Below are 16,255 nucleotides of genomic sequence, written 5' to 3'. Positions count from 1 at the left end.
GCAATGGATTAAATATCTCAGGTGTCATTTCACTGATGCAACAAAAACAGTGAGAGGTGTCCCGTGCTGGAAAAATTCTTCTGACTTAGCATCTCAGCTGTCCTTCATAGTGTTGGTACTTTTCTATCAATTACCATTTGGTCTCCTAAATTAAGAGCTCAATCTCAATTCTGTCCCCAGATGGGGAAATTTTTCTATTTCCATTTTGTCTACAAAATAAAAGCAAACTGTAATTTATTTTTTTGTGGACAAAATGAGTTTGGGTTCTTTCACTTTTCTTTTGGCATTCCTTCCTGTTGACAGCATGATTTGCACAAAATTACATTCTGTTGATAAAAATGTGCTGAAAAGTCTTTCGGTTTCATTGACTGAATGATTTGCAGTAAGAGGTTTGACAAAATGCATGTTGTCGACAGAATGAAATGGGGCGGGAGGAGGAAAGAATATCCTTCAGACATATGGAGCAAGCAGTTACACACTCACTTGGTTTGTTAAAAACCCTGCTCAGAGTCTATCAGGAAGAATTTTGTGGGATTCAGATAAGACAATAGTTACTTTGGAAATTCTCATTTGCACAGATACATCTGGCAGTGGGGAAAGGCATAAAGAAAGTTAACGGGTGCAGAGTTTGGCCAGAGATCTTTGCAAGTGCTGTTCTGCTTCCTTAGATGTCTTTCTATCCAAATAAATTTCCTCCATTAAGTTTACAGATTTCCTCATGCAGCTTTTAAGGGAATACTTGTACTGGAAATGAATGAGACAGGGAAAAGAAGTATGTTAAAATTTATGAAAACATCTGTTGGAAGTTCGGAGAAAGATGCTTTTGTTTTAATCATCTAAGCAAGACTGATGGATTTTATCAGAGCTAAGTACTGAAGAGTCCCAAATGGGCTCTTTATCCCAAAGGCAGAGCACTTGAGCATATGCCCAATTTTAAGCATGTGAATAATGGCCTCGTTTACTCTAGTGGAAAACTGAAATGCTACAAGCCAGTGTGTTGGATCCTAAAATACTTTGGATTAGTGTTAAAATCTTGACTAAATTGTACCAAAAATTAACCTCGAAGGTAAGAACACAAAATTATTATAGCTAGGACCAAGTGTTTTTGGTAAAAGAAATCACATTAAGTAGCTGCATCTTATATTGATATTAGGATAGAACATTAGGATAAAAAGACAGCTATTGATAAAACAAGATAAATATTAATTTATTAAATGAGATTCATTTGCTAAACCTTAAGTGACATCGAGATCATGAACCTGATGGGAAAGGAAAAATCTTGTTTGTAGTGATATTTCTTCATTTTATCCAAACTTGTTCATTACTCAATATATTTACTGCTTTAAGTCAATTCTGAAAAGAACTTTAACACCTTTTTTTCCCTTAGCTGTTTTCTCACAGCAGCATCCTTTTGTTGAGCATCAAGTCTGGCTGTCAGTGAGAGAGGAGGAGGAGGAAGAACAGGAGTCAGATCTGTGCTCCCTTTCAAGAGTGGTTCTGTAGGTGTGGTAATGAGCTGTGGCTTCTTCTGGGAAATTTGGGTTGTGAATTAAGTTGTAGATGGTGTTATGTTTCCATTGCAATGTCCAGCTCAATTTTCTGTAAAGGTTGCTATGGGTATCAGAATATGGTGCCAAAATACCCTAAAACACTATTCCAGACAATTATTCACATTTCAGGATGTAAATGCCTTGGTTCCACCCCCACAGTAAAAATCCCACTGGCAGGAGCTGGATCAGGGGAATAAACAATCGCTCTTCATGTGCACACACTCCGTTCATTCCACCCTGCTGTCAAAACCGATTGCATTTGCCTGTTCAAACAACAAATGTATCAAAGCAGAGGAAGAGCCTGTGAGAAATGCTGCTTGCACGGGGACAGGCTCCTTGTGGCTGGCTGTGCTGGGGCACCGCAGGAGCTGGGGGGCAAAGGGGGCTGGAGGAAGGGAGAGTCCAGAATTCACCTCACATTAGAGGAGAATTTCCATTGCTCTGGGGTTTGTGGTGCTAAAAGAGCTGATTTTGGGGGGTTACAGTCTGACAGAGTGCTCCAGCTGAAAGCTGGGGGGATGAGCTTAGGAAGGAGCAGTCGTGTGAGCCATGAGCATCCTCAGGGCACTATCAGCTCTCCTGGTCTGACGAGGAGGTGAATGCTCATGGTCTTTTTAGACAGGCATTATTCAGGCACCCAAATGCTGTCATGCTTGACTCATTCCACACTTGCACCTGGTGGCTACTGTTTCCTAATTTTGGAAAGCCTTAATATACATTGCACATGCCCCTTTTGAATGGAAATGCAATTCAGTGGCATTTAACAGGGAAAGAGCCACAGCTGGAAAACAAAATGTTTTGCAGAAATTTTGGAAATTGCTTCTTTTTTTGGCCATGAAAAAGCTTTTTCTATTTTTCTTGAATGATATCATTATTCTTTTAGCTTTTAAGCAGGAATTGTCATCCAACTAACCAAGACTTGGAAGTGCAGCGCTGTCTTCAAACCTGTCTTCATGTGGGGAATGATGTTTTATGTTCTGAGATGTGCACACCTTTCCACTGAAAATTTGCATGTGTTTAGGGCTGGATGTACATGTTGGGAAAGATGTGGTTCCCTGTCTCAGGAAAACAACAGTCCAGGTAGATTTCTGTCCATGAACTCCAGAAGAAAATCAGATGTAGGGAGGATATAATACAGGTACTATTTTCGAATACATTTTCTAGAAGGAAATTTGTATGGGAAAACAAAGATACGGAAAAAAAGCTTAGATTTTTCAAAGCCATGGAAAGAAATGGGAGTAGTAAGACTGAAAGGAAATGGAGAACTTAGGTCAAATTACTTCAGAGCATATAAGCTATAAGCTGCCAAAAGAAGTCCATCAAAGCAAAATTTACACTTGAATTTAAAACACAGCCAGACAGATTTTTCTGGAAGAGGGAGAACAGTGAGTACAGTAACCAAGCACAGGGCTGGTGCTTATTTAACCATAGAAATAGATAGAGTCTGTCAGAGCATTTTCTAATTCTGTTTCTATTATTTGGAAGTAGAGAAGATGACAAATCTGTTAGTTCAGAGTGTTGACACAATACACTTTTATCACTTTTTGTCAACAGAACATAATTGTGTTCAGATTACTCCGTCACAGGGGAATAGCCATAAGATCCTGCTGTCCATAAAAATAAATGTCATGTTCTATTTCTGGGAAAACAAGAGGGAAATAGGAAAAGCAAGAGAAGAAAAACCTTGGACAAACTCTATTCTTTGGGCAGAGTTTTAGTTATGCAGACACTGTGGTGATGAAGCAGTTATTCACCCAAACCTGACACCCTCCTGCGCTTCTAATTTGTTTTCCTCTTTGCCACCCCATCCCATTGAACCCAAACACTCCAGTACTCTCTTCCAAAAGTCTTCTGTAAATGATGCCAACTATGGGTCATGAGCAGTGTGTCAACAGCTGGGATGACAGAAACCCTGAGGAGGGAGGGCAATGCTCTTCAGAGCTCAGGGGTGGTCAGGGAGCACAGCAGTGAGGCTGAGATGACAGGGAGGCCTCCAGTTTGATCAGCCTGACTGCCTTTGCTGTTGGATTTCAGGGGTCACATTCCCAAAAACCTGAAGTACAGCCCCTTGGGGAGATGGCATCTGTGGGCTATCAGCTCCTCTCTTCAGAGCTGGACCCTCTCTGCCTGTGGAAGGGAAGACACTAAATTGTTCCCTGCTCTGCTCCTCCAGAAAATCATTCCACCTCAGGCATCCATTTCCCAGACAAAATGCAAACTCAGCTGCAGGAACATGTCACATTTTTCAAGATTAAGCAAAGCAAGAACTAGTATTTTTAATAAAGCTGTTGGAAATATTCAGTTGGCTCCCTTCTAATGGAAATAAAAGTCTGCCCATCCATCATCTTTCCTTGCGACACTCTGGAGACAGCTGTGAGTGGAAATCTGAGGGCTGAAGGGGTTTCAGGCAGGTACTGGTGCTTGTGCACAGCAGACAAAAGGGATTAGTCAGTGTAGGGAGGAACCTGAGACACTTTGGGCTCCCTCATGGTCCAACACAGGTGCAGTCCCTCCCGATTTCCTGTAGTAATTACAGAATGAATCACAGCAATGAATTCAGTTATAAAAATAGAAACATATTCTTAAGGGGAGGAAACAAACAGAAAAACAAAGTCGGTTGTCAAAATCTAAATTCTATCTCCCTTGTCCCTAATTTTATTTTCTCATAAAGTCATGTCACGTCTCACACCTTCCCATTAGTTTTTGACATGCTACTTTACCAACTGAGAGACCCAGAGGGGATGGGGGATGTGGGAGTCTTAAAAAAGAAATAATTAATCTCCACTGAGAGTAACATGCTGCCACATATCACTCAGCATTGCATCAATAGCCTGGTGGCGTCAGGAGAGGTGACTGAGAAGGAAACAGGAACTAGCTCTTGATGTTAGATGATGAAAACTGAGATATTTAAAATCTCCAGTGCCCATTTGCTATGCAGTCTGCTCAGAGGCATCCAGCATGATTACAGCACCCAGACACAAGAGTGTCATCTTCGGTGCTGGTGGTGCCACTTTTACAGCAATTTAGCAAATGATCACATGGAGATGGAAACACTGATTAGTTAACACACAGAGCCTTCGTGTACTCTGCTCATGCAGAGCTTTGAACTTCTGGAAGCTGTCACACTGAGGAAATATCTATCCTGCAGGTAGCAGTGATTGTATTGCTGTCATTATTCAGAGTGACACTGTGCGTAGGCTTTGTGCGTGCACCAGTCCAGAGGGGCAGCTGCATTTCCGCTGCAGAGAAGGTGCTCATTAAAGCAAGAGGCTGTTGGGAGAAAGAACCAGTCCTCTAATTGATGTCATCTCTGGAAAAGAGGGGCTGATACCATATCTGAGTGTGAAACCCAAGAGGACTGCAGTTTTGATTTGAGATTTCACTTCTGCAGTCCAAAAAGGCTGAGATCCAGAGTGAGAACTGACCCTGGCAACTTCCCACAGGTAGACTGTAAGCAGGAACACGAATAGACTTTCTAAATACCCAGCCTAATTCTCCTTCCTGACCCTGCCCACTTCTCTTTTACAGCAGCCTCACACGGTGTGGAGCCTTCCGTGTCATTTTTTGACTCACACAGGTACGCTGAAGCTGTTGAGAAAGGGAACATTTATTTGCTTGCAGAACTGGAACAAGACAGGAAGAGCACAAAACCCACCCAAAAGCCCAAAACCAGAATAATGAGAAAATGCTGGAGTTGTGGAACAGTGTTCATGGCTCTCATGGGTTCTCAGGAGGCACACAGCCACAGCAGGAGGGACAGAAGGCTGCAAGCCACTGCTTCCAATCTGTTGCTCTAACTCACCAGGACCCTTATCCACTGTGAGTATCTCAGCACACTCCTGTCCAGTGCAACACCAAGCTTGGAGCTTCTCTCTGTGATCTACAGCCAGATTAATTCTGTTTGTTTGTTTGTTTGTTTGTTTGTTCACCATTTCCATAAGCTGTAAAGCAAGTGGTGTAATTTCCCCTTGGTTCTGGGATGTTTACATGAAAGGATGGGGAAATGGCCATATACACAGCTAGAAATCCAGAGGAATGCCACTAGTGGTGGGGATTCAGAGAGTGAGGAGCTGGGAATTAAACTGATGTTTCAGAGAGAGAAGGGCATAAGGTGTCATTTGGTCACAGCTGTTCAGCAGCCCAGAGGAAGAGCAGAGGCTTCTCAGGTGGAGCAGGCAGGAGGGAGGCTCCAAAACATGTGTTCATCTTTGCTTCTGGAGAGTCTGAACAAGACCACAGTGGAGTAGCAGCAACAGATGTTCACTCAAAGCACCATGTCAACATCCAAAAAATCAGGATGACAGGGAGGTGTCACCCCCTGAAGGATTGTATTTGACAGAGTGGCCCTGGAGCAGGTGGGCAGCTTCAGATGATTGTTTTTGCTCCATGATGGGTGAGCAGTGTCCAGTCTCAGGAGGTGCATTCGGGACTGGCTGCCATCTGATCCTGATGAATTGTGGCTGAGCCTTCAGCTGGAGCTGGAGCCCTCAAACTGACACTGGGCTGAAGTGTCATTTGGTGGGTTGTGACAGCTCAACCAAGAGGAATAAAAAGCATATGAAGTTTTGAGAGTACAACAGCATCACTGGTATATATTGAGAAAAAAAATGTAACATTCCCCATCTCTGGCTTTTCTGCTTAAAAGGGAAAAAATTCCTTTTCCTACATAAAATAAGTATCCCTGACTTTTCATTAAGATTAACTTACTGGAAATTTAAACAAAAATTCAACTCAAAGCTGCTGAACCCAATGTCTTACTTTTGCATAATCACTGGTGCCAAGTGCTAAAATGCAACACTTGAAAAAAAATTAGGGGCTTTGAAAATAGCACATCGACATCTCCAATTTCACATCACCATTGTTCTTCTCACCTAATCTCTCTCTTTATTAAAATAGACTGATTAGTTGTGCCTACTTTGTATGATGCACAACTTCTCTTTATGAAGGCACCAGTGCAAATGGGGAGAGAGAAGGAACCAGTACATGATTCTCTTGACACCTGGGCTAGTAATACAAATGTCAACACAGCCACAATTCAGTGAGACACTTACGTATGTGCTTATACTTAAGCAAGTGTTTAAGCCTGTTCAGATTCAGTTTCCTGCCAAGGACACACTTCACTTGTGGGACATATGTGACTTAAGAATATGCTAAGTGTTTCAGTGATTTGGTAGCAGACCAATAAATGCCCTTCACAAGTAGCTGACTAAGTATGTGCAGTTATTTCTCAGATAAAGGGTGTTCACAGCTGCACTATGGTTTGCTGTGCTATCAGCCCTGCTGATCTTCAAGGGTGGCACTGATTGAAGGACACTGGGGGATAGAAGGAGTCTCTGATAGTGTGTCTCTGTATTCATCTGCCTAGATTTCCTTTTGTGAGCCCTGGCAAACTTGCTTTGATATCTGAAAAGAGAATCAGTCTCCCTGCCAGTTTGTGAGTTCTGGATGGGGATGGAGTGCTCTGTTGTGATGGACTCCAGTACTAGCCAAGACTGCTGTGGTGAGGCAGAGAGAAACACGAGCTGGACACGTCAAACAAAGGTGTGAACACCTTCAGATGAGGTCTGGCATTCCAGTAAGCACCTTTCCTGTGAAGATAACAAGGATCACCACCAGTTTTCCAGGTGTTTAAGATTTTGATGCTCTGGAAGAGAGCATAAGGCCTGCCTTTCATGCTGCAAAGTGAATTGGTGTTCTGGAGCTGTTCCTGAGAATTCGAGGATAACTCTGGAAAATTGCAGAATTGACTGGAATCATACAGTATTGCAAATGATGTGTTTTTTTGTGGAAGCCACCTCAAGCTGTGCCTTTTACATCTCTTTTTCTCTCCAGAGGTTTCACACATGGCCTCAGTGCTGAGTGTGCAGAGGGCCCTGTTGGGCAGCTGTTGGTTGTCCTGCTGCTCATTAAACACCTCAGAGGAGTGTGGGGATGCAGAGTAAATGAGCCCAGCTCATCACAGCCTTTAGGGAGCTAATTGGCTCCTGAGCTTTTGAACTGACAAATGCATTAGCATCTAGCCCCACTCTGAGCAAGCAGTGGTCAGGAGCAAGTCTGATTAGCAGGGCACTTCACTGTCTTCCAGCTCTGATGTTAACTCATGACTGACCTTTTGCTGCTGTGTGCATGTGGAGTGCAGAGCCAAAGGCACAGTCCCCAGAAATAGCTCACAGGCAGAGTAAAAGGCTGTGCTCAATACAAAGTGCATGTTGTTTTTTAAGTAAATAATTAGGGCTAGCTCTGTGGGTCTGCATTTTATTTAGAAGTTTCAAGCAGATGAAAAGCATGAGATTTGATTTTCCAACCCTTCTGTCAGCCATAGGGAAACTTCAATACAGGTGCATTTGTAACCAGGCTTCTTCAGTCTGTCGATGGCTGAAAATCCATCGGGATTATTTTTGCAGGATTTATTTTTCACAGTTGCAGACTTTCTTGCTGAATGATGCATTACAGATCAATGCTGTAGCTTCAGAAATGTCCCCTAACTTCACTGGACAGACCTCATTAACAACAATAGGTGAAATTATTTACCTGAGTGTTTTCTGAAGAGATGTCAGAACATCTTAATTGGCTCAGGAAGGCTGCCTATTATTTTGATTTTGAAAACTATTTCTTTATGGCCTGCCTGCAGCTGCATGAACTGTTGTCTTGATCATTCCTCAGAACTCAGACAGTTATTTATTATTTAAGTACAAGCTAAGAGTGGGAAACTCTTAAAATTCCCCAATGCTCTCCTCTAAAAATAAAGATCCATTAGTTCATCCTCAATAATTCTTAATTGTTCCCCCAGGTGAAATTGGACTCCTAACTTCTATCTCCTTGAGTTTCCTTCTTGGCTTTCTTTGTGGGTGCAGCATTTTTCTGTTGTTTTGCCACTGACATTCAAGTGTTAAAGCCAAACTTTGTGAAGCCATGTGGAGGGCAATGCTGGCTCTGATGTAATTCACAAGTAGCCTGGAATGACCCCCATCCACTCATGGTGACTCCTGTTTGTTTTGGACAGTGCCTAGGGCTCCATTTCCCCTTGTGCTATCTGGAAGATGTCTTGCGTATCCTCCCTGTTTATGATCATACTCGCCTCTGATGTTTCCTTTTTAGCTTTGTTATCCCTCTTCTGGCCTAGACATAAACCCTGAATGCTCCTGTTCACTGAAGATCTGGTGGCACTTCTGACAAAAGGAGATGACTAACCTCCATGGCCTGGCCACAGGCCAACCTGGCTATTTACACTCTGCCTACCAGAAATTCCTCCTGCCCTTTCAATGGTCATGTTGTTTTCCACTTTTTGTCCCAAACAGCCATTGAACAGATGCTGTCCATGCTACAGTTCAGCAGTCAATGGCACTTTAAGCTGGTAGGACTTTTTTCTGCTGGTGAAATGCTCTGGGTCCTGGGGGCATGTGGAGGTGCTACAGTTTGATTTCCAGGAATGGTCTCCACTTGTTCCATGCCTTGCTGTGGAAGGATCCTGTGCCAATCGCCCATTTCTCCTTACTAGCTATTATTATCTCCAGCTCTTCTTATCTTAATAACATTTTATGGAATGATTCCAGTATTTATTCTGCTTCCCATCTTTCTTTTCTCTCTGCCTTGTGAAGGAGGTGCTGGGGAAGGTGCTCAGCTGCTGTGAAACAGCCCATGGACAGAGAGCGCAGAGCTCTGTGCACTCCCAGCTGAGAGAAACCCAGCCAAGGGCTTTTCCCATATACAGGAGAGCTTCTAATTTAAATGAGTGCTGTTAACTCTGGTTGTCTTCTCGTTGGTTTTTAGTTTAAAATTAACAAAGCATATGACTGAGTTTTTCTCAGAGTGGGTTCCAAAAGGATCCAGGAGGCAGGAGACTGTGGTGAGACTTGGCAGGTAGGAGAGCTGCCCCTGTGAAGCCTGCTTGCTCCAGCTAGAGTGCTCTCTCTCACTTTAATACTCACCCTGTTCCCATCTTAATGACATTTCACTCAATCAAAGAAGATGTGCTGCAAAAATAAAGGTACCAGGTCATGCCAAGATATGTGTGGGAAGAGTAGAGAGAATGTGTGGAGCACCAAGAATTATATGCCCAAGGACAATCAGATTTGTACCATCTTTTTCTAATCTTTTCTATTCTATTTGATTGTGGTTTGCCAAAATCAACACCACTGATTTTAATACAGGTGCCTTTGTTCCCAGAAATGGTCTGAATGAAACCTGGGATTATGAATTCTTTCCCACGTCATGCTGAACCTTGGGAAGCTTTCCATACAGCAGGTAATCCCTTTATTATTTATTTTTTCTTTTCCTGTTCACTGTTATGAACTTCCTCTGCCCAGATTTGACGCTGTTGTTGTAAGAGTTTGCTGTCCCACACCAAGGTGTGACAGAGGAGCTGTGCCCATTACAGATGGAGCTTGTAAACATGACTTTGGGTGCTCATGTGTCCATCCAAGTAATATCCAAGATGTGAATATTGCAATTGCTGCATGGAGAGGTTGCCAGACTTAGAAGAGTCAAAATTTGGGCTCAGGGCTGAAATGGAGAAAGGCTTTGGAAATCTGCAAGTTGTCTTTCACGCAAGCCTTTCAGGCACATTGGAGTGTAGAATATGGGAACTAAGTATGAAAATAAAAGTAATGAAAAAAATTGCCTCAGTTTCACTGCTCCTTTAAAGCTTGAATCTCAGCCCAAGGTCACAAATTGGTCCTCCCTGGTTTATAGACTTATAAAGAGACCCTGGGCAGTGTTCTGAGTAAACCTGGACTTACTGATGGCTTAGTGTTAAAAAATATGCTAAATCTGTGGTTCTGCAGAGTTCCAGAGTGAAAGCTGACGAAATTTGTTAAAAGGGAAAGGTGGTTGGTGGTTAATCACATACCTGAGACACAAGCAACGAGGGTCCCTCTTAGAGGGGTTTTTTGGGACAAGTCATGTCACAGCCTTCTGTATCAGCTTTATCATCAGTAATGACAGGATGGGAGGCTTTATCTGCCCTACCTGCCTGCCTTATTTGCAAAATAGTTTGAAAAGCCTGGAGACAGTGTAATAAGTGTTAAAATTACTTCACTCAAAGCCATTTAAAGTTCCTGTCTTTGGAGGGGTAGGAAATCTCACCTTTTGTACAGTGAAGAGGCAGCAGCTGACCTATTAGTTTGCATCCTACATACAGTGATCCATCAACACCAGGATCAATTTCCTGAAGGTCACTAGCTCTTTTAAATCCTGCCATCCTCTTTGAATTCAGACAGCAGGGATTTGGCTTCTCTCTCCCTCACCTGCATTTTCCCTTCTTTCTCTTTTGATAAACATAGGCATTGCAGCTTTAAGATTTTAAGACCTTTCCCAGATGGAAAAGGTCATTTGTCTTTCACTACTCAACACTTCCTTCATGAGTTCATTTAAACATTGCCAGGCATCAGAAGAACAGAACTCAGCTGTAGGGTTATCTGTGTCTTATTCCCCTTTTGTGTAGGTGGCAAAACTGATCTAGAACAAAACTGTTTGGTTCCCATAGCAATTTACAACGTGCTGAGACCATAATACTGTACTCTTCCCACTCCTTATCTACACCTGTTATGTCTTCCTTTGCCACACTGCTAAGAGCTATAACACTGGCACTATTTTGAATGGCATCAAGCAGGCCATTTTCCCAAGTCTCATGCAATTTCTCCCTGTTTTTGGAAAGGGCAGGATGTATTTTAAATCTAAGGAGCGAAAGGCAAACATTTTATTAGCTGCTTTCAATTGGATTCTCAATGAAAAGTTAATTAAAAGAGTGGAATGAAAAGATATTACAGTGCATCTACTAATCTTGGTACATTATTTATATGAAATCAGTCATCAAAATTAGTCATGTGCACTATCTTGCTGTGTGTGGTCTGGTTTGAAATGGTGTGTTTGTTTCCATTCAGCTCCACTGGATACAGTTAAGATACACATTTGATGTGCTATGCAGTTAGATCATATTTTGAAAGTTTATTATGCTCTCTATCTCTCTGTATCTGCAGGCTCGGAGTCAAGGGACCATTAAAAGCTTTCAGCTCAGCTTTGCAGTGTGCAAGAGACAAGTGACAAAAGTCATCCCTTCCCGTAAGTTCCCATCTGCTGGCCCCGGGCAGCAGCCCTGGCTGTGTTTCCCTGCCGGCTGCTGGGGCTGGGGGAGCAGTGGCCCTGCCAGCCCTGTGTGGCAGCAGGGATGGTGACAGCAAGGGCTCTTTGTCCCCATGGCAGGGGGACAGCATCCCTTGGCCCCAGCCCCTGAGTCTACCCCAGTCTGGTAGACTCCAGCAGAAGCTCCCACCCCCTGCAGGTACCCCTGCCTGCTTTGTTCAGCTCTTCTCCTTCCTCCTTAGGATGTGCACCAAGAAAAATCCGGGCTAACAAAGTAATTTCTGGGTGGTCAGTGAGCTGCTCCTTCCCTCCCCGCCCTGGCTCATCCTCTCCCGCAGAGACAGCAGATAGAGTTACGGATCCCAGGAGAGGAGAAGAGTTTAATGATCCCTCCTTAAGGTCACTGTCAATGTTGTTGCATAAATTGACCTGCTAGGGGCTTCTGTGAGAGCAGTGCTGTTAGCTGGACACGGAGGGGTGTAGGTTACAGAGCCGTGCACGGAACTCGCCCACTTAAACCACTGAAGCATTTTAATTGGCATTCAGTAACTCTCCTTTCCTAACAGCTGCCTTTAACAGAGTGAGCACTGCTAATGCCAGACATGGGGCTGCTCTGTGCTCTCTGCCACAGCTCCTGCTTGGGCTGCACTGCCAGCCTCAGAAATGCTCCTGAAAATATCATTTTTTCACTGCAAAAGGCAAATGTAAGTGCACAGCCACTTGCTCAACACAGCACAGGCTGTGAGCAAGTGCAGCGTGGATGGGAAGAGCTAGGTTAAGAAATAAGAAATAAATAAGAAATAAGAAATAAGTGTCCACTTTGGCTGTGGACTGCTCAGCACAGGGGTGAGTTGAGGCTCTCTGTGAGTGTTCCCTGGAAGATGGGGAAAGGAGCAGGTTTTCCTGCTCGTTCTTGGGAGCAGGGAGAGCAATGCAGGGAGGTGGGGAGGCATTCCAGCTGATCTCCTTTCCCTTGACTGCTTCCTCACCTTTCCTCATTGAGGCCCTTCAAGCCTATTGCATTTTTAAGTTTGTGAAAGGCTTTTCAAATTTCACCACAGCATCTCCTTGTTTGAAGACAATACACTTTTGGAGACACTTGATGTGGCAATAATTTCATGTACTCCAGCTTTACTCTGCAACAGCAAATCACCAAATACTCTTTCCCCATCACACTGCTTTGCTTACTTGTGGACAGCTTAAAGTTGATATAAGGGAATGATAGGAAAGGCATCCTGTAGGCTCAGACCAGACATACTGATCCTACAGAATGAGGATTTTTGCTCTTGAACATCTCTCCACTAACTGTGGAGCAGGAAATGTTTCTGTAGCTGCAAAAGGGCAAAATAAAGATGAGTCTGTGACATGTCATCTCATGGTGAAAGTCCAAAATGTATTTTAGACCCAGATACATTTCTGCTCTCCGAATATATTTTGGACTTTTTTTGTCTTGCAACCAATGCATGTCTGTTTGAGATGCACTTTGCTCATGAGGGATTGCAAAGTAGTTTAAGAAACCTAACAAATCTGGTGAGCTAGACGGCCACTCTTGCTCCTGTTGGATAGGGCCTCACACTGGGAACAATCTCATTTTTTCCCAGTTTCTGCCAGTGGGTGAAAACTGATTTTTGCTCTGATTCCTTGAATAGGGCAGCTGAGGTAGAGCTCTCAGCTACTGTGTAAATGAATGGGGGGACGCTGGATATGAAAATTTCTCTTGAAATTTTAGTACAACTTCTGGCAAAGCTAGGAAGCAAGCTACAGTCTAGATAATTTTCCATATTTTATTACCTTTTCTCAGTTAAAATGGCTGAACTTGGGGTCAATGTCTTCAGTTTCTCACAGAAGCATCACTTACTCGGTGTTCCCGGATGAACTAAAGCAGTAAGCATAAAATGGATATCTCTTGCTCAAGGATGAATCCCCTCTGACTTTTCTCATAAGATATTAATAAGAGAGAGGCATTATCAGATTCCATTTAACAGGTGTACAGAAGAAGGGGAAATCTCATAATCATTTAATACCTTCTGCAGGAATATCCTTCATCAGCTTTTGCTAATTATGAAGATGAAGACATTTTCTATTTTGTTTCCCACTTAAAGCCAAAGACAGAATTCAGGAGACAGCAACAGCAATTTATTTTCTAGGTTTTGCTTTCTTCATGCAAAGGAATGCCAAGGTAACCTCACAGGGTTTCATTTAAAAACAAGAATTCAAAGATAAAATACCATGGTTTTAGCCCACTGTCTCTATTAGTTTATTAAAATATTAGTCTTGTAGGTGTGTTAGATTGATTTGCCTTCCATGGTGTTTAAAAATAGCTGTGGGAATAATGGGCTTCATCAAAAATCATTAACTGGGACATTATTTTCATTTTTTAACCACAGAACAAAGTGTCACAGCCAGATTAAACAAGCCAGAAAGCATTTGGAGTGCACACAAACAGCCAGAAATTTTTATATATATACCTTAATCATGGAAAATCCTGGAAGATATTAGCTGTCTTCCACTGCAGTTTGGTCAGAATCCCCAAGAAAGGTCAGATTGTTTGAAGTGGCTGGTATTTGTACCAGCTGACAGGCAAAGGCTCAGTTATTTATAGTGGTTTGCCTGCATCCCCACAATGCTGAGGGGCTGAATGAGATTGCAGAGATGAAAGGAGGGTTCAGTCTAACAACTGCAAATAGCTGTAGCTCAGTGAGCTTCTAAATGATGACATTACCAAGCCAGAGAACTGCCGGGCTTAAGCACAGGTTTCAATCCTTATGGAGTAATGGGATCCCATCAGAGCCCTTTTTTTGGAGGGGTGCATTTTATTTTGATAAAGTTTAGTTTCCTGTGTGGCACAATCAAACTTCAGGGTTTCCTTTCCAAGTTTCCCTTATGAGCTGTGTCGTCTTTATCTGGCCGTGTCAGCCAGCCCCTTTGATGGAGATGTTTTTTTTAGCTATAGGATTTGGACAGGGAAGAAGAAACTGGGGTCATATGAGGAGAGTGTTGGGACTGGGAAGAAATGTGGATCCAAGTTCATCAGGGTGAATGCTCACTCCTTTTTGCTGAATGTTTGGTAGGCGAGTGACCCACCATAGATCAAGAGGGAGAGAAAGAAGACATTTCTGATGAAAAAGAAAACACTGATAAAAATTATGGGAAAAGATAAGGGCAGTGACCATGGCCAATAAGAGTGAAAACTCCTGTAAACTGGAATGAAATTCCAGATTTCTCTTGAAGAAACCACTCACAACTTCCAGTTTTACTGGGCTAGTCAGGTCTCTGGGGAAAAGGTGCTTTTTTGGGACCTGCAGGTCCCAAATCATCAGGAAATTAAAGACATGGAAGGCTGGCCCAAGCAGCTAAAAGGAAGAAAAAGGCCCTTGCAGTCAGTTCAGCCTCATGGGAAAACTCCCATTTTGCCCCAGAAGCAGCAGGCAGGGAACAGCTGCCTTGTTGTTTCTTTAAATCAGTTTTGTTTGGTGTGGGATGCCCTTTGGAGCACGGCTGATCAGGCCAAGTATGAGCGGCGTGTTATCTCTGAACAGCTCATGAGCCTTCCTGAGCAGATAGCCTGGAAAGAGCCCCAATGACTGGCCCTAATCCTAAAGCATAGATAAACCCCCTACAGCCAGAGGGACAGAGGAAATTACTGATATTCACTCATCTATTTATGTTTAGATTAAAGATTAAACAATTTGGAACTGCCATGCTGTGTCCATGGCAAGGCTCCTGCAAACGTGAGAGCTTGCAAAGCTTCTCTGCACAGGCTTCATTGGAAATGCACATTTTCCAGCAGAATGTGCTTCCTCAATGAAGGAAAGACATGTCAGAAAGGAAACAGACTGGTTTGTTCAGGGTGAAGTTACTGAGAACTATCATTTTGATGAAAACAAAAGGTTCTTGTTGAATTTGTGTTCTTATAAAATTCTAATTCCACAGACACGAAGCATTGTCACTTTTTGAGGACTGCAGGCACGTTGAAACAAATCTTTGCAAAGAGGATGTTCTGATGCTATCAGGGCAAAATCTCTCAGGATTTCAATTTCACAGGAAGTTTCAACCTTTCTTATTCTTTTTCTGGTAATTTTTTTCCTGAGAAATTTTATGGAATTAACATGTTTTTTTTCATCGCCCCTTCTCCCACATTTCCTCCCAAAGAACACCCATTTTGTCAGGTGATAGAAGGAGACGTGAGGAGCAGGACCTCTTCTCTGTCCTGCTCCATGACACAGCATGGCACAAGCAACCTTTGACCAGCCACCTGGAAATGCTTTGCTTTTCATCCTCATGTTATTGCTGTCAGGAGAGCTGGACAGAGCAACCTCTGGCTTGATTGTGTTTGCAGGGTTTTGGGGAATAGCTCCAAGAGGCATTTTCTGACCATCTCTGTCTGCACTAAAAGGACTTTTTAAAGGTTTTTGGTGTAAAAGAAGAGTTTAGCAATTGTTTTCCAGGTAGTGTTTCAGCTGTTTTATGGAGGCTCGCAGAGACTGGACGGCCTTGCCTTTATTAATTTGCTTTGGTCAGATTGTTGCTGCACTCTCAGTGCAGTTCCCAGCCTCCCTTTTCCCTCACTTTCCCCTCAAGTCCAAGACCCAGACCAATAGCCTGTGTTTGGGATACTCAATAAA

The 16,255-nt window shown here is 43.0% G+C and overlaps 1 long non-coding RNA gene across 2 annotated transcripts; it reads right to left on the bottom strand.

The window, feature by feature from the left end:
• Positions 1-2,678: 2,678 nt before the first annotated feature.
• Positions 2,679-14,173, bottom strand: LOC131584740 (uncharacterized). 2 transcript variants are annotated; one of them, XR_009278791.1, is made up of 4 exons: positions 14,099-14,173; positions 9,479-9,523; positions 5,034-5,138; positions 2,679-4,071 (listed from the first exon to the last, which is right to left on the bottom strand). It is a non-coding gene; the product is annotated as an uncharacterized LOC131584740 (long non-coding RNA). The 2 variants fall into 2 exon arrangements; XR_009278792.1 differs by lacking the exon at positions 9,479-9,523 and having other exon boundaries at positions 14,099-14,150.
• Between the last annotated feature and the right edge of the window lie 2,082 nt (positions 14,174-16,255).

The sequence above is a fragment of the Poecile atricapillus genome, chromosome 14 (assembly GCF_030490865.1).
Source record: "Poecile atricapillus isolate bPoeAtr1 chromosome 14, bPoeAtr1.hap1, whole genome shotgun sequence".
Classification (NCBI taxonomy): domain Eukaryota; kingdom Metazoa; phylum Chordata; class Aves; order Passeriformes; family Paridae; genus Poecile; species Poecile atricapillus.
Note: the sequence above shows the minus strand (reverse complement) of the source record. Positions and strands in the feature narration are given on the sequence as shown.